General features: G+C 37.3%; 1 long non-coding RNA gene across 1 annotated transcript in view; it reads left to right on the top strand.

Annotated features, from left to right (window-relative positions):
- LOC127059418 (uncharacterized) overlaps positions 1-21,072 on the top strand; it is a 79,145-nt gene extending 58,073 nt beyond the window's left edge. The window contains exon 4 of the long non-coding RNA XR_007777181.1: positions 21,004-21,072. This is a non-coding gene — a long non-coding RNA (uncharacterized LOC127059418). The remainder of the gene's footprint in view (positions 1-21,003) is intronic.
- Positions 21,073-21,887: the final 815 nt, after the last annotated feature.

Here is a 21,887-nt window from a genome sequence, read left to right as displayed (position 1 = left end):
GTCACCTTCTTAACATCATCACTGCATTAGACCTCAGCTGTGTGTCCCGTCCCTTCCATGTGCAAAGGACTGGGCAGGAGTACGACACTATGTTCAATATTTATATAGGCCCTTTTAAACACTGGTCTTCAGGAGCACTGTCCCTGTAGAGGGACATAAGGTGTGAATTGCCTGCTAGTTTTCAAGAGCTTTGCACAAGCAGAAATCCAGTTCTCTCTTTTCTTTTTTATGCCTCTGAGTTATGCTGCCTTGAAGATACTTTCAGATCTTTGCTTTATTTGTAATGGCTAGTCCTTTTCTGGTAGTAAACAAGGAATCCCTTGTTATACAAAAAATATCACCTACAGTTTTTGTTTGTGGTAGGTTGCACTAGTTATAGAGAAAAGAATCCACCTTCAATGCCCAGGCTTTGGAAAGCAGTAAGTGGATTCAGTTTTATGTGCTTTGTCTGGCTAATGCCATCCATTATTGTGCCCATGTGATATGAAGCTGAGATCTGTTTGTTTAAGAGAATCATATGTGAAAATAAATAAGTGAAGGGGTTCTTATCCCAAGCTCTCGGCGATACAGAAATTTATAATGAGAAACTGTTCCTTCCATCAGGACAAATCTGGAAATTTGAGTGCTACTACCCCTTAGGTAATGAAAAGGGCACAACACTGTTAGCTTGTAAGCATGGAAACAGGGAGGCTTCCCAACTTGTTCAGAGAGAGATGCCACTTCCAAACTGCCATGGGGGACATAAGGCTCAGGAGAATGCTCCAAACTGTAGACAGCAGGAGAGAGAATCACAATAAATCGTAATGTGAGAAAACAAGCAGATTTCAGGTATTAACAGGACTTTTGAGAACTAAAAGATGACACAGCCTCTCTCATCCAAGTCCCCTCTGGTTCTTGAGGCTGGTATTGAACTTCTGAGTCTTGAAGAATGTTCTGATTTCCACAAAATTTCAAATGACAACGAAATATTCTGGATGGATTGTTTAACGAAACACTTTCAGATTGTTCTCAGGAATGAAGTCCAAATCAGCTTAAACAGACTCGTTTTCCACAGTCCACCAAATCCTAGGGAAAAAAACCTAAAATCTGTCCTGAGGAATGGTAAGGACTGGGGCTGAACACTACACCAACTGTGTAGTTCTTCATCTTTCCATTACCCTAACATTAAGGGGAGAGACATCTGCAGTCCTTCTCACCATACTCTGCCAACAGGCCCTGTCAGCAGTCCACAGGTCTTTCATTTCCAGCAGATGCTGGACACAAAACTATTCCTTTTGTTCTTAACCCAGCACAACAGGTGAAAACCTTCAACTTAGCATCATCGATATTAAAGCAGAATAAATTCTTATGGAAAATATGATATTCAGGTGTCCTGACACCTTGAAATAGTTTTCAAAGAGCACATCAAATCATTACCCAGCTGCATCTTGATTGTCATTAAATGTGGTTATTATTATGTTTTTCAGCAAGAAAAGGCTTTTACAGTGGCAAAGACATCTCTCCCAAATCATATTTTGATTGCATGTCATTATAAATGTAAGCAAGTGTTTGAAATGAATGCAAGTGTATATTTTTCAATATCTCGGTTTTGGTTTAAGCCTTACCCTCCAGCCCACCCTGTTGTAGGTTGCTAGAAAAAAATGTTGCAAAGATTTTTTTCATAGCCTTTGCAGGTTTTCAACTTTACATCATTAGTGTCTTTCAATCAAAAGCGTAAAGAAGGTGGGACTAGAAACTGTAGCATTTAGACCACCTAGAAATCAAAATATTTGAGAAAAATTAAATGAGCTCTCAAACAATATTATCTTCTTTTTTAGGTTATTTTGAAAAAAAAATGCTATTTTTCACCAACAAGTATCAATAGTTCTTTTTCCCAAACTGAATTGCAAAATAAAAATATAGTTTTGAAATTTGGACCAAATTAAGCCATTTTACCTCATTGAACACATCAGTCAATATTATAGAGTGATGTTTGTTTCAAATGGAATTTTTACAAGGATTATGCAAACAAATAGATTTTAAATTTGTATTTATTATGAAAAAACCAAAACACCTTGTTCAGAGATGGTGCTATTTACAGATTCCACCTCTTTTGCCCAGCCACTCAAACGCCTCAGGAATCAATGCTCACTGTTTCAATCTTCTATTGACTGTAAAGAGCTACTCCTGAGTTACAGAAGCATAAATAAAATGAGTTATGTGCTTTAGTCTCTCACTTTGGTGCTCAAGGAAAGGAGAACAAAATGGAAACCCTCCTGGCCTGGGAAAGTGCTGTTTATGGGCTGCATGTCTCCTCAAACCTTGGAAAGAGGAATTTGCTTTTATTCAGACATGGCAGCATTGCTCAGAGCCTCTAGAGATGAAGCAGGGTGATGAAACCCCACAGGGCAGTGATTCTGCCTCTCCTCCAGGGCTGCTTCACACAGCGTGCTGGGAGGAGCTCAGCAGGAACCCCTTCTCCTGCTGCCTTTCTGCTGGCTGTGTGAGGCAGCACAATCCAGAGCTGCAGCATGCTCCAGCTCTGCTCCTCTCCCAGCCTGACTTGAGGTTCTCTTGCCCCTTGCTGAGCTGCAGCAGGCCAGGTCTGCTTGGCCATGGCAAGTGTTGGGGAGAGCAGTGCCCCAGGAGCCTCTGCCCATCACCAGAGAGGAAATCCATCTCCTTCTGGCAAACAGTCTCTGCCTCAGACAATGGGTGGGATTTTTCATCTCTCAGATAAGGTAGATGATTCTTGCTCCTTGCTTCTGATGAGTTGGGTATGTGTGGCCAAAATATCACCCAGCTGCCTCAACCTGACAGCAGGCTCTGGGCGACACAAACGTACCTAAAAAGAAGTTGAAGTGAAGCAAAAATTGTATCTTGCTCAGATAAACAGAATTTAAAACCCCTTTTTTCCACTTGCCTTTTGGGAACGAGGTGCTCAGACACAAAATTATATTTTTCTGTGATGGAAGATTGCAGGACTGCCTGAGGAAGTGATGCCATTGATGTGACTGTAGAATTAGCTGCCAGATCCCATCCTTTGCAGAAGGATAAACCACCCTCCTTTCAGAAGGGGTTGCATATTAAATGACCATCAAGGCATTGTTGTTGAAAGTGAAATTTAAAAATTGAGTGCTAGGACTTAAAAGCAAGAAAGTGGAGAAAATGAAAGTACAGAGCCAGTCATTTAGTTCAGATACTCAACATCTTTGTTTCTGATAGGATCTTGGTTTCTTTCACTCCTGAAATGCATTTTTATAGTATGTGTATAACTGTGTGTGTGGATATTTGTGCCTGATACTGATCAAGACCTACACTATAAATGGATTTCCTGCATTTAATTGGACTTACTCAGGATTTATGATGGATGTGCCCAGATCTTGTTTTCCTTCTTCTTTAGGATGTGAGACCTGTGCAAGAAGCAGCAGTGATGGTTTAATAAGCAGTTGTTTCAGTACACAGGTCTGTCAGAAAACCCTGTTTTAAAGCACTCTGCCTGTCCTGGCCAAAAACCAGGGATAATATGCTCATAATTCCCGAGCCCTTTTCATGCCTTCTGATAATTGTGTCTTCATGTGTTTCAGCATCTGTGTAGCAGTGTAAACCAGTGGTTATTAGTCAAAAAATGCTTGGGATCTTATTTCTGAGAGATTGGTGGCCAGTAGTTTACCTCTGGTGAATATATTTGAATAAAACCATTACTTTACATGATTTTACATGTCAACCACAATGTGGTTGAGTCTAAAATAATATTTGTGTGTGTGTATAGCTACAAAATTCCCCCTTAGCTTCGTCACCTCCAACAGTTAAAAACAAAAGCCTGATAATACTCTTGGTGAAACCATATTTCAAAGTAAAACAAACAGTGGATCAAAAGAATCTCCAGAGACAATAAAATTGCAAATATTTTTTTGCTGAGCTACATATGAGAGAAACTGTGTGTTTTTTTGTGGAAAGCTCTAATCTGGATTACTGCTCTATTGTATTCAGCCATAGAGAAATAAGAGAAAGTAAAAAACAGATTAGCAGTTACACCTGTTAGAGGCTTGCAACTCTGAGTAACACTGATAAGCTAGAGCCCTATAAAACTCGCTTTTTCATTATGTGCTCTCTGCTTGGAAGAAGTAATGCAACTGAGTCAAGTACAAGGACAGCCCAGCAGCTGGTATGATTATGGTGAAGTTTCCTAGGAAGGTGAGAAGTTGGAGTTTTCAATGGCAATTAAAATGTGTGATACTCTTTGCAAATAATTCTTTTCTCAAAATGGTTTCATTTTTCTTAAACCGCTCTAAATCTTTCCTCCAAGTGCAGTTTTGAAAATACATTGTCCAGAATTTCCTTCTCTGATCTTAATTATCCATCAGCCAGCTTCCTTCTTATTAATTAGTACTCAAATTTTAGCAGCAGCTTGAACCGGGTCACTGTTCACATGTTGAAACAACAGATGCAAAGGGGTTTGTGAGTGACAGGATAAAAATTAGGCACCATCTTGGCATGAAGTTTGAGAAAGATGTTAAGAAATATCTCTGCATTTCATTTGGAATCTATTCCACATCTCTGAGTACTGTATATACTGTACAAATGCTTCATTTTAAGTCTGCCAACATTGCCTCTCCAATTTGTCAATCCTAGAATTCTTTTTAGTAAGTGCTACTAATGTACGACTCATCATTGTTATTATGTTCCATTAGAACACTTGCCAGTTTTGAGTTCTGTCAGATATACATGATAGCATTTGATGAATCACTGCTGAAATGATCCACTACAAACAACATCCAATTTTTTGGAGTGCTTTCTATGGGTATTGATAAGTATCTGGGGTTTAAATGCAATGCTGCTTCCACACACTCAATCATATTGCTTGTTGCAAACATTTGGGATGAGCTCGCTATTGACTACTTAATTAATCATCTTGGCTCATATTTTTTTCTGTCACTCAAGGATTGCTCCAGTCTACTGCTGCCATGATACTTTGTTAGAGAAAAGGTGGCACATTTGGTTACACGACTGATTTGGTAGCAGGTTTCCAACATTGGGGGACTACAACTACAGCAAACCTTCATTTGCACTTGAGGCTTGCATTTCTTCCATTTGTAGGGCATGTTCAGCATCTAGCTTGCTGCAGCAGACAGGTCAAGGCATTGTAAATATGCACACAAACTCCCTTGAGCTAGTCATCGATCCAGAAAATGTCCTGTAGAGCAAAATCTGCAAAGCAGAATGCCTCACCCTGTAAACATACCTCCTCAAATACAGCCTTGTTTAAGACTTAGGGTAGAGAAAGAATCAAAAAGTTTAAAAAAAAAAGATGGGGAAAGTACACTATTGGTAATACTGGGATATCTGTGTTTTCTACTTGTCAGTAGAGATGAAATTATTTCAACTAAAAATCAACAGGATTCTTAGAAAGATTTCTATATATCACATAATCATAAAAATTTATTTGAGTGGCAAGCAGAAAGCAATTAGAGCCTGTTAAGACACATACAAAAGTGAAGTCAATATAAAGAGTTATATTCTACAATATATTCCAAAAGCAGCTGGTTGTACTCGTGGTTACACAGTCAATACGTCTTTTGTCACTTCCTTGTTACTAGGGAAGGTTCTCTTATTTTTGGCTGACCATTTACTAATTTATATTAATTTCCCTTCCCTTTGGACTAGAAAATACCTTAGATTTAGGATGCTAATTTACTGTATTACCAATGTGCCTAGAAAACCCAGTGAAGGACCAATCTCCCAACTGGTGTGGTCCTGCCCATGAGCAGGTGTAAAAATGGACTCTGACCCAAAAGACTCACTACCTGAATTTAATGCAGCATCAGTGCAAGAACATGAAAAAAGGACAGACAAAGGAATCAGCTTCGTTTTCTGTAACAGAGAGGGAGGAACCAATCAAGGGATGAAAAAGAATCACTTTTCACATTTCTTCGGGAGGCAGACCTTAGAGAGGCAGGAGAACCATGAGGTTCAAGAGGTCAAAAAAGATGGCATTTTAAGAGCATGATCAACTGTGCTGAGAGAGCCTCAGCTCATACAGAATAAAGACAGACTTGAAAAAATAAAATATAGAGGCTAACTGCACCCTTTTTAGTGAGTGTGTTATTTCAGTACATCTTGAAGCACATAGGGCTAAAAAGTGTAAAAAAATAACAAGATAGCAGCCACATCCAGAAAACTAATATTTTTCTTAATATTGGGACTGTGGATAGGTTGAATATGATATTGATTATGAAAACATTTGATATCTTTCCTGGTTTTAAATCCCAGCTTTTTTTGGGCAGCTGAAAATACCACAAAATGAGATATATTTGACTTAGATGTTGAGGAAATTACAGATCTTTGTAAAAAATTAAATGTCCTTCTGTCCATTCTTTACTTAAAACAATAAAGTAAAACTCTGTGTTAATTCTCTAAGTTGTCTTATTACTTTCTGTCATTAATTCTTAGTACCACCCATCACTGTGTTATTTCAAGTGATGAGCCTTCCGTGAACAATGTCATTTCTTTTACTATTACACTGCCTCTTTTCTGGGAATAAACTATTTCATTTTCTGCATTATAGAAGGCATTACTTCTGTTTTAAAGGTCTTGAACTGACATAAATAAATTTGCCATATATCTGTAGTGCAATTCATATCAGAAAAAGGAACACCTCTTCTCAAAAGCATTTTTTCCCCAGTCCCAAGCTTTAAACCCATAAGCTTTTTGCCCTTTTTTTTTTTACCAAGAAGTACTCACAATTCTTTTCAAGCCCTGTCTAGCAAAGAGTATGAAATAGAAATATAGACTGCAAAGAAAATATCTTAAAAAGAAGTAATAAAATGGGTAGCTGTACAGCTACCATCAACAATTTAAAATATACCACTGGCTTCCACAAATAGTTCTGTCAGATTTTAAAGCTACTACCTCCTGCAATTCAACTTTTAGAAATTTCCCTTCAACAATCAAATTATACCTTCTTTTTCACTTATACACAAGGAGGTATAATTTTTACTCCTATTTCCTGATATAACTTAGTTATGCTGTGCAGTCATCCAGATCACATCTTAAGTGCTGTAGGTTGTTCAAACAAGATAGAAAACTAGGAGTTCTTACCCACTGGTAGAGTGTCTCAAGGCATCCCCTGAAGTTCTTCAGTCGTGTTTTTTGTTTTCCCCAAACCTCTTGCTGGCTAGGACTCCCATTGATAAATGGGGTGTTTAAAACAGGCACAGACTGTGCAGTCACCTGACAGCCTACCTGTCCACAGTCCCATTCAACTGATGTTCCATCTCTCAGCTAAATAGTTCTGACTTTTATTTGCATCTTTGCCTTTTGCTATGTGTTTTCTTCTTATTCCTTGAATCATCTTTTACCCACTTCCATTTTTCCCAGTTTTCCCTCATATTTTCTGGTCTTCTGCTCAGCAGCTCATTACTGTTTATGAGTCTATTCTGACACGAGTGAGCGTGATGTCATCAGTAATGTCAGAGGCAGCCTTGGAGATCAGACTAACGGGGCCCTGGCTCTGCCTCCAGGTCTGATCTAACCCAAGATGATGGGTCCTTCCCTGGCACCTTTGAATCAGCCGGAGCTACCTGACTGTCGCCTTTGATTTTGTGCATTTTCACTCAGCGTGTGCCACACTCTCTTTCTTCCTTTAGCTTTTTCCCTGTGTTTACCAAAACAGCCAGTGTTGTTTCAAATCCACAGAGACAAATGCATTTTCCATATGCTTATGATTATGTCAGGGGGAAGAAGAGCTATATTACGTGCAACAAGTGCAATGTGAAATATAGCAGAGGTGTAGGCAAGAGTGCAGCATTTTTGGTAAATATAGTAATATTGTCAAATCTGCACAAAGTCAAAAGGGAATGGAAGATTGTGGACCATATCTTAGAAAAAAAACCCACTAGGTATATCTAAAGTATCATCTTCCCCTGCCTTGTATAGCCTGTCAGCATTGTAAAGACTCGACACAGCAGTCCAAATTGGTATTTTGAAAATGGTCTTAATATCCTTCTGCTTCTGATTGAGGTTTTGGACCTGTCTGCCTGTTTAGCTTTTGCAAGAAAACCTCACAACCTAGAAACACACCTTATGCTAGCAAAAGACCACTGATACCATTCTGGAGGCCGTAAAACACACAGCATCTCCCCCTCAAAGTGTGAAAAGATCACATACTTCACCAATACAAGGGCTTCAAAACTTTCAAACACAGATAAAAGCATGAGAAAAAAATACTCTTTGAGCTAGGTGAAGGAATGATCAAAGTTCCCTGAACATAGAAATGGTTCTGTCATAACCTCAATCTCAGACTGAAAAGATCTGAAGGTAACAATCCCCTGTATCTGCACATGAGTTTACATGGTATGTTCTGTACAAATATGGTATCTTCAAAGAACATTGAGCAATAAGGTAGAGTGTTTGAGAACCAGAAATTGTCAATAGAGTAGAATTTTTATTGTAAACCATCAGAAGACATAGCTTCTATTAACTAATTCATGCAAGAATGAAATTAGTTGAGGGAGTAAAGTTGTTTCCATTAAATAGAGTGCAAGCAAGTAACCTTCTCTTGCCAAAATGTGATCACAATTTAAAATTCTGCCAAATGGGGTATGAGGAATGTGCCTGGGAAAAATAAAAAAAGGCAATTGCCACAAGGTCAATAACTGCTTTTTTCATATGGTAACAATGAAAAACCACAGAAAAATAGGCATACAACAATCCAAGAAATATTTCCATCAGAAGATGCTTTGGATCTCATCCCCGCAAAGAGAAACCAACACTTTGTGAAAGATAAAATGAGATGAGAAGTTTCCTTCTGAAATCCAAATCAGTTGCTAAACTGGGAATAAAGAAGGTGCTCTGCCAATTTTATGACCCAAAAATGGAAAAGAAAAAAAGTAATCTGAAAGGTAAAGTGAAATGTTCCTAATAAAAGTGGCTGATTGATGGTGTTTGAATATGATGTCTTTCTAACAACATGCTTTACAAACAGACCGGTTTGCAATAAAACTAGAAAACAAAAACATCTTTTTGTTCCCTTAGAATAATCTTTTAAAATGCTAATTTTCAATTATAGAGCAGTATTTCATTGAAAAAATTTCAGGTAGACTAAAAGAGTCTTTGATGCATAGCACTTGACTCAGACTAATATTGAACAAGTTTATCACTTTTGCAACTTTTGTTGTTCACAGGGCATTAAGATGGACACCACTGACATGTTAAAGGATTTTCTAAGTTTTTTTAAACTGTCTAGAAGTTTAATTAATCTGTTTCTCTCTCTCTAATATCCTATAAAATTCCTTGCATAGTCAGAGTAGATTGTTTGCTAACTGGGGTACAGTTGCAATTGCAAAATGTGTTGCAGATGAGTGAAAAATGGATGATTAAGGTACACAGACTTTTTTTCTGTTTACAATCTCTTTCTTTCAGAGACAAACACAGAACCCAGGCATTTAATGTAATAGATGGGATAAATATTCTTCCCTATCTTCAAGTGTGAAAGACCAAAGTAACAAAAAAAATTCTCAAAAAACTTGGATTAGCTGGAAAAATGTCTAACTTGTTGAATGTTTTGAGACTGAAACTTTATCACACTGCATTTCCTTTTACACCACTTGTATTCAGCATTGCAGTAATCTTACTTTCAAGGTTTGTAGCAACAACAGCCCATCTTCAGCAGTCAGGAAACAGGGAACAGTCTATATCAAGAAAGAAAGGCACAGGAAGAATTAATTGCACTTAACTGAATTCTATTATTAGCCAGTTTATCACATTTAGAGAAGACATTGGCAATTCATGACCTGTAAGAACAGGGTAATTTATTTATATTTTGGGAAAAGGAATTTGTTCTTTTTCTGGGTCTGAGCCACACACAAATAAGGATTATGAGTAGTTAATAGTTTCTATCAAAAACAATTTTAAAAAATCCTGTGTCAGAAAGAAAGGTTCACCTCAATATTTCTCCAGTTTCCAAAACCTATGGATTCACAGGCTAAGAATGTATATTTTGGTGCAAAGCAAGAGAGGAAAAGGATCTTTTCTTCTTGCCCTTAAATAAAAGAATTGATTCAGGAATGAAAAAATGGCTGCTTTATGTCCCTCAGTGTGATTTTATCCAGAAGTTTTAAAGCAAATCATTACTGTCTTTTTAATCCACTGACTATTTCACAAAATATTCAAAGCAGAAAACTTTACGACAGTACCTGCAGTGAGGAAGATATCAATATAAGTCTCATCCATCTCAAGTGTGTCCTGAGTATTTGTAAATAGATGAAGTATGGTAGCTCTTGGAGTCAAATGTTTAAAATTTCCTTGCTGAGATCAAGCACAATGGATAACCTTTGGCAAATTAAAATTTTGGTAGCACCAGTAAACTGAAAAAGCCTGAAAAATGCAAAAGAGTAGAAGTAAGAATAAATTTGATATAGCATGATTATAAGTAAAATAATTTGTTTATTAAACCTTCTATTATACTCTGCCAGACTTCTATAACTGAAGAGCTACTCTCATACTCATGTAGTTGTTCAAATCCTTTCTTAAACTCAGGCATTTCTTTTAAAATCATATAAACTGTGTGATCCACAATTTATACTTATAAAGAAATTACTTTCTCTGGACTTGTCTGAGCTGAAATGTAGATGATTACCTTGAAATCAATAATATTAAATTTAAATGTAATATATTTTAACTGTTATAATGTGTTTCTTCACCAACAGCTGTTACTTGTTAACTCAGCGTTTCTCAAGCAAATTAAAAAGTTTTATTAATCAAGAATACCATTTATGCTTGAGTTCCATTATGCCTTTATGCACAAGTGATTTTAATTTCTACACTGACAAAATAAATATTTGCTATCTTCAAGTACAGGGACAAAAATGGCCTTAACTTGTCAGACCTTTCATAAGCAAAAAACCCTCAAAACTTCTATTTGTTTGCATCAGAAATGAGTACAGCTTTGTAATATATTTTTACAATGTCAACTAATGTATTAAAATATCCTGCAAGCCATGCAGAACAGAAAAGCTAACTGCAAACTTAAAAAAAAAAAATTGCCTGAAATTAATTGTACTGTACTTAAGGTAATGACTAGTATACCTGAAAATACTGAAAGACATTGTTTATTCCCAGCTACAATAAACTGAGTACTGGAAAAATCACCAATAGTTAAAGTTCCTTAACTCAAAGACTGAGTTTTAATGCAATTTATACCTGCGTGATTGTTTAAGATAATTGTAACTTAAACTGTTAAAACTGCTAAAGCTGTTAAAACTATTTCAGTCTGTTGTAATTTGAGCAGAGTTTGCCTCTATTAAGATCTTTTTATAGTGGAAAACTTGTTGGTTTACTTATCATGTATGCTTTCTTCCTGTCTTCTTCAGACTGCCATTTTTCCAATAACGCCAAGACCCATGGGTTTTCCCACACACTTCCTTATCCTTTCATTCTCTGCCATGTTTTCATACCTGCTGTCTTCTATTTCACACCTTACACATTTTTTAGATCCTGCTCTGGCTCTGCAAATACCAGAGCCAAGGAAACCACTGGTCATGGAGACTGTACCTGCAATAAACATCCTCAGGAAAAGCTTGGTACGGCTCTACCTTTCCTTTTCCATTCCAGATAAAAACAAAGCCATTTGGAGGATACCTGCACCTTCTATAAATGAAGCTTCTGCAGCTCCTCTGAGCTTCCCCTTGTTACCCTGCAGCTAAGGACAAGCTACAGCTTTTCTTCATCCCCAGGCACAGCTGCTGTGCAAGGGGTCCCTGAGAAACCTGGTTCAAGGATGGGCATGCTTCAGGGTTTCCTCAGAAATACAGGTGCTGGGTGTCTGTGCTAGAGCTTTCAGGTGCCTGCTTCATTGACACCAGTACTCCTGCAAATGGGGGCGTTTCCTTTGTTTGTTGTTTCTTTTTCAAAAAAGCCCATTCAAATTTGTTGCAGCAACTTGGTACTTTCACTATGACTTCGAGCTGAACAGCAACCAATTCTGAACTTTGGAAGTCAAAGTCAAACACAAAAATTTTCATAGTGCTCTTGGGAGTTTAAGGAGTTTGATGGGAGGTAGGGTTGATTGCAGTTTTTTCCTGCCTGATCATGCGATTTTAATACCTGAAGTGCTACTAACACAGAAAATAATGTGTAAAATAGATTACATGGAAGAATGCTTGGAAAGGCCCATAGAAATAGAAAAGAAGAATGTTCAGTGAGCAGGAGGAGAAGGCATAAAAATCTTGGTAGAGACATGAATTCCTGACCAAATGAGGCAGTGTGTCTGGTATGTACAGAATGCTCAATACACAATGCACTGAGCAACTGCTGCTTAGGGAAACATCTAAAACTGTGAACATCTTTATTACAACAAGTGACCTTTCTCCAGATTCCAGTTGAATGGTGCACAGAAAAGAGAGTTTCAATGTTTTTTTCCATATTTATGTTTCTAATGTTTTGATATTGCTTCTGTTTATAAGTAAAAGCATATCTTGGTTTTGGTTTTTGTTTTCTTTTACAGCACAGATATTTCATATTCTCTCAAGGTATGTTCAAGGGATTGTCTTTACATTTACTGGAATGTCAGTGGGACTGTTTTATCATATTCAGAGTGTGTGTATGCAGTAGAAATACATTCAGCTACCCAATATTACCTAAGGTGCAGAGTTGGCTCACATGCTCTTCCTCTATTTAAACATTAATATTACACACACACACTGTGGGTCCAATATCAAATATGAATGTTTTAATGGAAGGTCTAAATCTCAGACACAAATGCTCAAATCAGCACTTAGATCCACAGAGTGGGCATTTACACATCCAAGTGTCCATGTAAGTACCCAAATGTACAATTTGAATATTATATTAAAATTCCCATATTTGAAAATTAGGCTTACTTACCGGCATTTTTGGCAACATGTAGTGCAGGGATCCTGGCAAAAATGCAGGGGTTTAATTTCACTATGCTAAAGGGTGTTTGATTGTTTGTTAGGTAAAAAAAAAAAAAATTAAAAAATACCGTTCTAGAGATAGATTTTGCTCTACTTTCGCTTTCAATGTTTTGTATGGTCTTGTAACTGGGTACTGGGATACCAACTGAACACTGCTGCCTGAAGTCCAGTATCATCAAGAAAAGGAAGTTCTAATGTCTCAGGGTACATATTAAGGTTTGTCATATTTTAATACAGAGAATTATAAAATGCACTATCACAGGGTCCCACAAGTTCAGTTCCCACTGAAGCAAAGGAGTTAAATAAACTCTCTGTTTTATGGACCCTTAAATAGTAAGTGATGTTCTGGGTTGCACCTTATGTGTACAGCAATGAAACAATATATGTAACATTTTTATAATTCTCTGGAGATCTGAGTCAAAGTCTGAAAGTTCAGTAACCTCATTGGAGCAAGATTACCACAAAAATCTCTGACAGACAACTGAAGTCAAAGTAGATGCATTAAGATTATGCATCACCTTGGAATATTTAAGGGGATGATCACAAAATATTGTGAGCCATTTTAAAAATGTCTCCTAACTTTATCATTTTATAAGAAAATAAAGCCTTTTTGGCCATGAAGCCTAAAGCTCTTCTTCTTAAGATAAGGAAAATTATGCAAAATAAATAATTTGAAGTCAAAACAGAAGTCATAAAGAAAAGAAAGCCTGATAGTTTCTAGCAAAATATATTTTTTTGCTTCCATTTTATTTATGAACACTGAAGTACCTGCTTTGTGGCAGCCATGCCAAGACTTAGCTAGGTTTCAGTGACTATTACAGCAAATCTAAGACAATGTGCCATCTTGGTTACTGACATTTTTACACAAGGCACCGATTTATTTCTGCAAGTTATTGTTTTAAGCTTTTGTTTCAGTTCTGATGAAGTACTTACAAGCTTGAGAGAGGTTCTTTTTCCCCATATTATAAGGAGATAAAATATCTTGTTTTATCCTCCCACAAGTCTTGCTTTTACAAGAACTGTATATTTCACAGTTTGTCTTGTCAGTCTAATAAGAATTTGTAACATAAAGGTTCTATCTTGGATTTTACATGTTTTTCTATGTGTTATGTTCTAGACAGTCTTTATCAGGTTATCTGTGTTTTTGTCTCTTATTTACAAGATAATGTAACGCCTTTTGGAAGAGAATAGTGGCTTTAACATTCATTTTGTTTCCGACAGAATTTCCCTTTCCAATTGAAAATCCATTTTCTCCCCATTCTTGAAGCACCTGTACTCCAAGGTTTGTTAGACCTGCTATCTTTCCTTCCTTATCATGCACTACAGTGTGAGGATGAACAAATCCTACACCTCTCTGAAGCTTACAGAGTGAGTTTGAAATATGCTTTTGCCAGACTTAGCAAGATACATGGGATCACACCTGGTCAGTGTTCAAAGAGGATCACTCCTGTGGCACAAACATGTGAGTCCTTTTAATGCCATGGTGAGCAAAAATCCAAGTTCTTCAGCTGCCTTCAACAATGGCAGTGATACTCTGTGTATATCTGTGTACTGGGTGGGATACAAAACCAAGTTCACTTGCTTAGAGCCATTAATGATCCCACACCACTTCCAAGTGGGCACCCACAGTTTCCATCCCATATTACGGGCTCCATCCATTTCAGTACTCTGCATTTCACTTTAAAGTTGGTATCGCTCACTTCCAGATAGGTGTATGGTTTACAGATAAACGTGCCATTTAAAATATTACATTATTGAATGAAAACTCTGCTTCAGGAATTCTCTACTCTTCATCTTCTCAGTGCAAAGCAGAGTAACGTACCATAGAGAGGAATGATGGAACATGCAAATATTTCACCTAAGGAAAGCCTTCATGTTGCAACAAAATGTCCCCAGATCCCTCAGAGGTTTCTTTTTTCAGTCAAAAAATAAGGCAAAAATAACCTTGGATGACTTCAGTTAATTACAACACAGTTACGATGAATGTGCCCCATTATGAAGACAGAATTAGTAAATGAACATTACTTCTGCCTAAAATCCACCTTTTCTGTAAGAGATTATTCATTAGTTTTTCTACAAATAATATTGAAGAGAAAAAAAGTCACACCCATTTCTCTACCCCTTTATCTCTGTTTCCTGGTTTTTCGGGTTTGTTGTATGAGTATGTGCACATATGTGTGTCTATATAGAAGTCAAAATCAGAACAAACTTTTGCATCTTCTGTGTTTAGTCCATTGTGCCTGTGTGGTGCATGAAGCCTTCAGAACTAAACAGGCAGAGGAAATCTTGCATTCAAGTCTGCCCTCTGTCTACGTCTAAAGGGTTTTCTATGCAGTTTGGAACAGTTCTTTTTAAAAGTCTGGTTGGAATTTTGTCAAAATATTTCTGCAGTAATTTAACCTCTCTTCACTGAATAAAGCTATTAATAATGCTACCTCATATTCTAATTTCCTGATATAAAATGGGAACTTCTGCAACTAGAATGTTATGTCAGAGATGATCTAATAACCTCTCATGGTAATAACTCTCCTCTGTGTGGAACTACCACGAGGCAGCTCCGGACTAAAATCCTATATTATTATTAAGAATTGGATTGACAGACTAGAATCTTTTTTGCACATTGCCATTCAAGACTTCTCTTTGTTGATACCTATTTCTCCCAGCCAAAAACACTCCATGTAGGTTTCATTCTCTACTGCATATGTCTTTAAATCTTACACTGATCAATTGAAGTTCAATGTCATACTGGGTGTCCTACAACTTATAAGGGTGGAGTTTACATATCATCAGACTTAGGGATGAAACCTCATAATATGTTTATCACAGTAGGTTTAAAAAATGCAATGTAGTTGCTCAGTCCATCCAACACTTGCATGAGTTTCTGACTCGTAGTGAACTGTAAAAGGAAATCTGGAAATATAATCTGTAAATAGCAACGATCTACCCCAAGAAATAAAGAAGTAGCAGCAATCTGGACAAAGTGCCCATAGATTTCTGTGAGAAGTGAACAACCCCCAGTATGAGAGAATCAAACTGAACATTCCTTAATATGTTAAGGCCAGTGTAGAATTAGACAAAATAATTTTGGTAATCCTAGGTCCATTGCATTATAGCCCCATACTTCCCATTTGCAACTCCGCATATCTCTGATTTCCCAGCTTGTTTCTTCTTGTCCTTGTGCCTACATTCACTACAGGGTGTCATAAGAGAGAGGAGAAAGGTAAAAACTGTTATGAAAAGCAACATTCTAAAAATAGAACCAGTTTCTAGTAATTTTGATCATTTTCCTTATGTGGAAAATAATTCAGTATTTATTGTAATTTGTGTAACATAATGTCAGGATAATTGCTTTGAAAAAGAAAAAACAATTAGAATCGAGCACTAGAGAAATATTTCCTCCTTAAGCAAAAACTGCAGCTTGCACCTCCCTCTGTGGTTCATACTTGCTTTTCCCTTCTCACAGACCATTCATTTTCCCATTCCACCAGACTGCCTGGAGAAACAGGGAGCAGGAGAGGAAGGACATTATTCAGAGCAGAATAGTATGAAGGAAATCCCCAATGCTTGCAGGATTACCAGAACTGTGACAACTGTCTTTGTTTCCTTAAAACTTGCCCCCTGGAGTAATCTGAAAGGTTTTTTTCCCTTTATCAATGTGGCATTTTCTCCCACTCCTCTGAATAAAGCTGTAGCTAGAATATGCTCAACAAATATGGCCACTACCTCTCTGAAGTCTCTGCGGACAAATATTGAGTTACCCCTTAGGAAAAAAGATCCACTCTTTATTTCTGCATTCCTTAAATATGGCAGTGGGAGAAACTGGGGAAATAGAGCAGAAAAGCAGGCTAGAAGAGAAGAAGCAGGGAACAGTGTAATTGGGTAAGGTGTCATGGGAAAAAAGGAGGACAACATGTGATACAGGAACTGAAGGATAATGAAGGATGTAGTGAATAAGTAAGAAACAGAATACTTGAAAGCAAGGAAGATGAGAGATAAACTCTGGAATGCAAGTGGGTGGGGGGAGTGAGGGGTGGAAATACCAAGTCCTATATTTCAGTAAATGAGAGGTTGATGCGTAGATTTTTTTAATAATTGTGGGGTTTTTGACAGCCAGGGGAACTCTTGACTTTGAAGTCAATTTAAGACTAAACATTTCTAGAAGAGGAGACTCAGAAAGTCCAAGCAGCATCAAAGAGCAAGACTTACAATTCCTTTTATACCCAAAGCTAATATTAAAGAAAATTGGGAAGTACAAAAAAATTTAGAGACAAAGATACAGTGAAATCAATATTAAGACTAAGAAAGTTCTGTACAAAACACATTATAGGCCAGAAAATCAATTTTGGAACTTTCAAATGCACTGTAATGAAATATTGCAGACAAATGGAAGAATACTCCCAACCATGAAAGTGTGAAATACCTCCTTTATATATATATGAGCTACAGTATTCCAATAACTGAGAAATACTTACTTTATCAACTAACATTAGGAAGACAATAAAATATCTCTATACCATATCAAGTAATATTACAGATACTGGTAAATATGTGCTTAGAGAGTATTCGATGAAATAACTACTTGAGAACGAGAAACAAAATTGCCTGAACTGGCAAAAACCCCCATATACTTGTTTAACTAACACTAGAAAAACTGTGAAATACAGTAGTACACTTATGGAAACACAATGAGCTGAAAGACATACAAAAGCTAATTTTGCTTTCCCTTAAACTAAAGAGACACAATTCAAGAGAATGGAATTATTCTGGATCCACTCACTGGTAAGCAAAAGAAGAATTTCTCTCATTTAGTATATATTATTCAATCTCCAAGAAACAATAAAAATAATTTTGGAAGCTAAAAATACCCTCTAGGCATACAATAGAGTTCACTTTTGAAATATGAAATTTTAATGGCCTCTCCAGGAGTCTCCCTCTGACAGCTAGATTGTGAAAAGTCTGTGGAGCAGCTGGATTTCCTCCAAACAGCAATTGTTTTTCTTATGCAAAAGTTACTGTTGTAGACCAAATACAGTCACTGTGAGACTGTCTTGTGCGATCTTATAATGAATTAAAGTCCCATATTTTGTGGCAGTCCAAATGGAAGTGATAATAAGTAGTTCTCTTTTCCTAGTTAGAAAAGAATGCATTCAAAGGTAACTGTTCTGTATGCTGGATCTGAACTCTGGATGTTCTATCAGGACAGAAACCTGTAGTGAAAAAAATTTATAATTTGGAGGCTATATTGTCAACTCTGGCAATTTTTGAGGGCTTTGTGCTATGTGATTTTCCTAGATATCCTTTCCAGAACTGAAGGTATTATGTGAAAATGTTTTCTTTGTCCTTTTTAAAAAATGCCTTGTCCATACTGTTACACAAAATAGTTTCATCACAAATCTTAATACACAAAAAACCAGAGGCAAATATAAAAACTAGTCAAATGTACTCTTTTTAAGATGACATCATGATTTTGTGGGAACAAAGTGACAAAAATCCTGAGTGCCTATTTTTGGCATTGTGCTTTCCTTCCTTTGCATGTTATAAAATTTCTTGCTTAGGGAACTCCTTATTGATTGATAACTGGACTCAAATTATAGGAAAACTTGCGTGGAAGGGAAGTTGTACTAGTTTCTATAACACATTATTTCTTATTAAAGACAGGGTTTTTTTCCTACTTGTAGTCATGTAGTCATGTGCATGGTTCTGCCTACATATAAATAATATGATCATTTAATTATATGCTTTGTCTGTTGTGTTACATGGTCCAATAATGGGGAAAAAATGTAAAACAAGAAGTGGCAAAAAGTTCTTTCTAAAGATACGATGTCTCATCAGACATGGATGTAGGCAAATCTATCTGACCTTAAAGAAAGACAAAGTTCAGTACTAGACATGCTTTCCATCTCTTTACCCTTGAATTGTTACGATTGAGAAATTTTGTGTCACAGTCCAGTTCTCCAACCAGACTGAAGGAGAGCTGAGACTGCAAGGGCAGCAACGTTCATTTGAATACATATTAGGCTTAATGCAATCCACAGAATTCAACTGTATTTGAAAAAACTCCTTAAAATCTTTATTTTTGCCATACTCATGAGACCCTTACAGAACATAAAGAAGTAGCAGTAATCTGGACAAAGGGGGAGAGATTTTCCAGAGAGAAGTGATATCAGTACATTAAGAGATAAAATGGTTTTTCAAAAGCTAGCAAAAAAAATGAAAAACTGACGGTTTGTTATAAATAGAGAGTTGCAAGGAACACTGCAGGCAGTGTTTAAATTTAAGAAAAAAAAAAAAAAAGTGTCCCTAATCTAGGATTGCTTTACCTGAGCTTCCTAATGTTGATTATGACAAAAGAACTCAGCTGTCCTAAGACTATTCACATGTATATTTCTTCCTCTCAGGGCATCTGGATCCAAGGGACTAAAGGAGTTTTCAAAAAGAATTATTTCATTTCTGTCACGGGCAGTAACAGGTAGTTTGTCACCTGAAGCATTCCCTCACAAGCATGCTAACACAGAATACCCAGATTTCTCAAAGAATATATCTTATGGTAGAGCTCAGGAGCAAAGAGCTGCTTGTTAACCAGATGCTGAAAAACAGAAATGAAATGAGGAATTTCAAGGAGTTGGAAATTTCCAAATTTCCCCCTAATCTCTTCAGCTGGAGACAGAAAGAGAATGGGAAGGAAGTCAATGGGCTCCCCTGGATGTGGGAGTTCCTCACTCTGCTGTTCCAAATCAATGCAGATGAAGAGCTGAGTCCTCATTGCTCAGCCTCCTCACTGGAGCTGCACCTTTTCAGGCAGCTCAGGAGCCACTGTGCCAGCACAGGGTGAAACCACTCTGAAACACAGTGGAGAACTCACCAGGAGCATGGAAGAGCAAGGCTCAGGTCCCAGGTTCACACTATTTTAATTGCACAGAACAGAAGAGCTTCCCTGAAAGAGCCCCCTCCAGAGAAAACTCAAGTTATGAGAGGGACATTGGGAAGGTCAGGATCTGCATCCCCAGTCTGAACCAGGCCAAGTGTTTCTGATAACTTTCCTTGTCACAGCAGTGTTGACCCGCTTTGTAGCTCTTGTCATATCTACCCTGAGCCTGCAAAACCATTCTGAAAAAGGCAGATGAAAGAGAAAGTTTTCTTCCACTGAAACTTTCTTCCACTGAAAGTTTTAGGCTTGATGAATCATTCTGCTATGATAGAAAGCCATTTTGTCACAAAATTCCTGGCTAGCTCCACTGATGATACTATTGTCTAGCATTCCTGTCAGGCAGCCCTCCTAATTAAGCTATTTCTGTAGAAGGCTCTGGGTATAGTTTGTGAATCACAAAGCCTATGACTCTGGTTCCATATCAGCACTAGGAAATTCTCCCAGAGGGAAATCATAATACTGTGCATTACAACCCAAAATTGCTATATAAAGCATCTACTCTTCCATATTGGAACAGACTGTTCTACTATCCTAGCAGCCTTTCAATTCCCTGAAAATATGGAATAAAAAGGAGAGGTCTTTGTATGATCAGAGAGGCATTTGATCAAAGCTTTTCACGTGTTGCTGGACATAGAAGTACTTCATAACATAGCAGTTAGATGGGAAACTTCAGAAAAGGTAAAATGAACAGTAAAGAAGTCTGATGTTTATTTGAAGTGCAGACAAGGGATATAAAACCATGCCAAACCATCATGTCAGCACTGCCTGGGGGGCTGAGTTGTTCCTGACTTTTACATCATCTTTTCTCCATTAACAGCACTTGAGTGATAAAGCAGAAGGAGGTTTTTGGGTGAAACTAATGTTACCCTCCAACTCTGGTGAACATCATCAGGAAAAAGTGCTGGTTTGCCATGACACCTTCTCTGAATTTGTGTCTTGCCTCAGGTTTGTTGCTGCTTTCTTTCAAAGCAGCTGGCAACAATGATTTTAAAGCATAATTTCAATTTTTGTCACTGTCCTTATTGTCCTTCCCTTCCCAACTCATTTCCAGGGTCTCTTTCTGCCACTGGGAATAAGTCACTCATGTGTTCATGGTTTACAATGTAAACTTCATGGGACCACTACTAATTTTTTTCCTCTGTTGTTTCTTTCTTTTTACAGGATGGTATGGATCTCAGAGATAAATAAAGCTCAAAAGAGAAGAAAAACACTTAAATGGATTTCTGGAAAGTATGTCTGCACTGGTTTTATCCATCTCCATACCTTGCTGAGCTCTGTTTAACTGTGCAGTCATGCCAGTATGAGGCACACAATCAACAGCACGGTGGGAGTATGTGTGTCACAGCAACAAGCCCTTTCACATGTTGGGTCTGAAGATTTCTCAGGAATTGACCAAGATCAAGACCAATCATTTTATTAGTATTCATTACTTTCTCTTTTTCAATCTCTTTCAAATTCTGCCCTACTGGACAAAACAGCACAACCTAAAGTTTATAATCTGAGATTCCAAACTTTTCATGCAGAATATAATTCCTTGAAAATACTTGCAGCTTCCACCAAACCTCTTATTTATTCTTCCTCAGAGAGCTACCAAGCCAGAGGGAAGTGATGAGAGCAAATTGTTAAAAAGGGAACAGTACACCACCTGGCATCCAATAGTGAGTGCTGAGCTTGGCATTCACAGAGGAGGAGAAAAATACACACAGCCTCAACATGTATTTCCAAGTAATGATATATAATGTTTTATTGAAACTGTTCCCAAGAAGATATTCATGTATGATGCCCAGCTTCTCATTAAATAAAAGTGCTTGAAATTTATAGCCTGAAAACTTGAACTTTAAAACAAAAAAGTATTCAAGTGTGGGAACCTGAAGTCAAGAACCCAGCAGATCTTTAGATGTTCAGCAACTCAGACAATCTTTTTCCTTAAGAAGAAACTGAGCACGCTAGTGAGGACAGAGGGCATCAATCAAGCTCTCCTATTTTCAATTTCTGCCACTGTTTTTTCTTCCCATAACAAGAAATTTACTTTTCAAATATGTACA

Source organism: Serinus canaria, chromosome 3 (assembly GCF_022539315.1).
Source record: "Serinus canaria isolate serCan28SL12 chromosome 3, serCan2020, whole genome shotgun sequence".
Taxonomy (NCBI): domain Eukaryota; kingdom Metazoa; phylum Chordata; class Aves; order Passeriformes; family Fringillidae; genus Serinus; species Serinus canaria.
The sequence above is the reverse complement of the archived record's forward strand: the minus strand, read 5'-3'. Positions and strand labels throughout refer to the sequence as shown.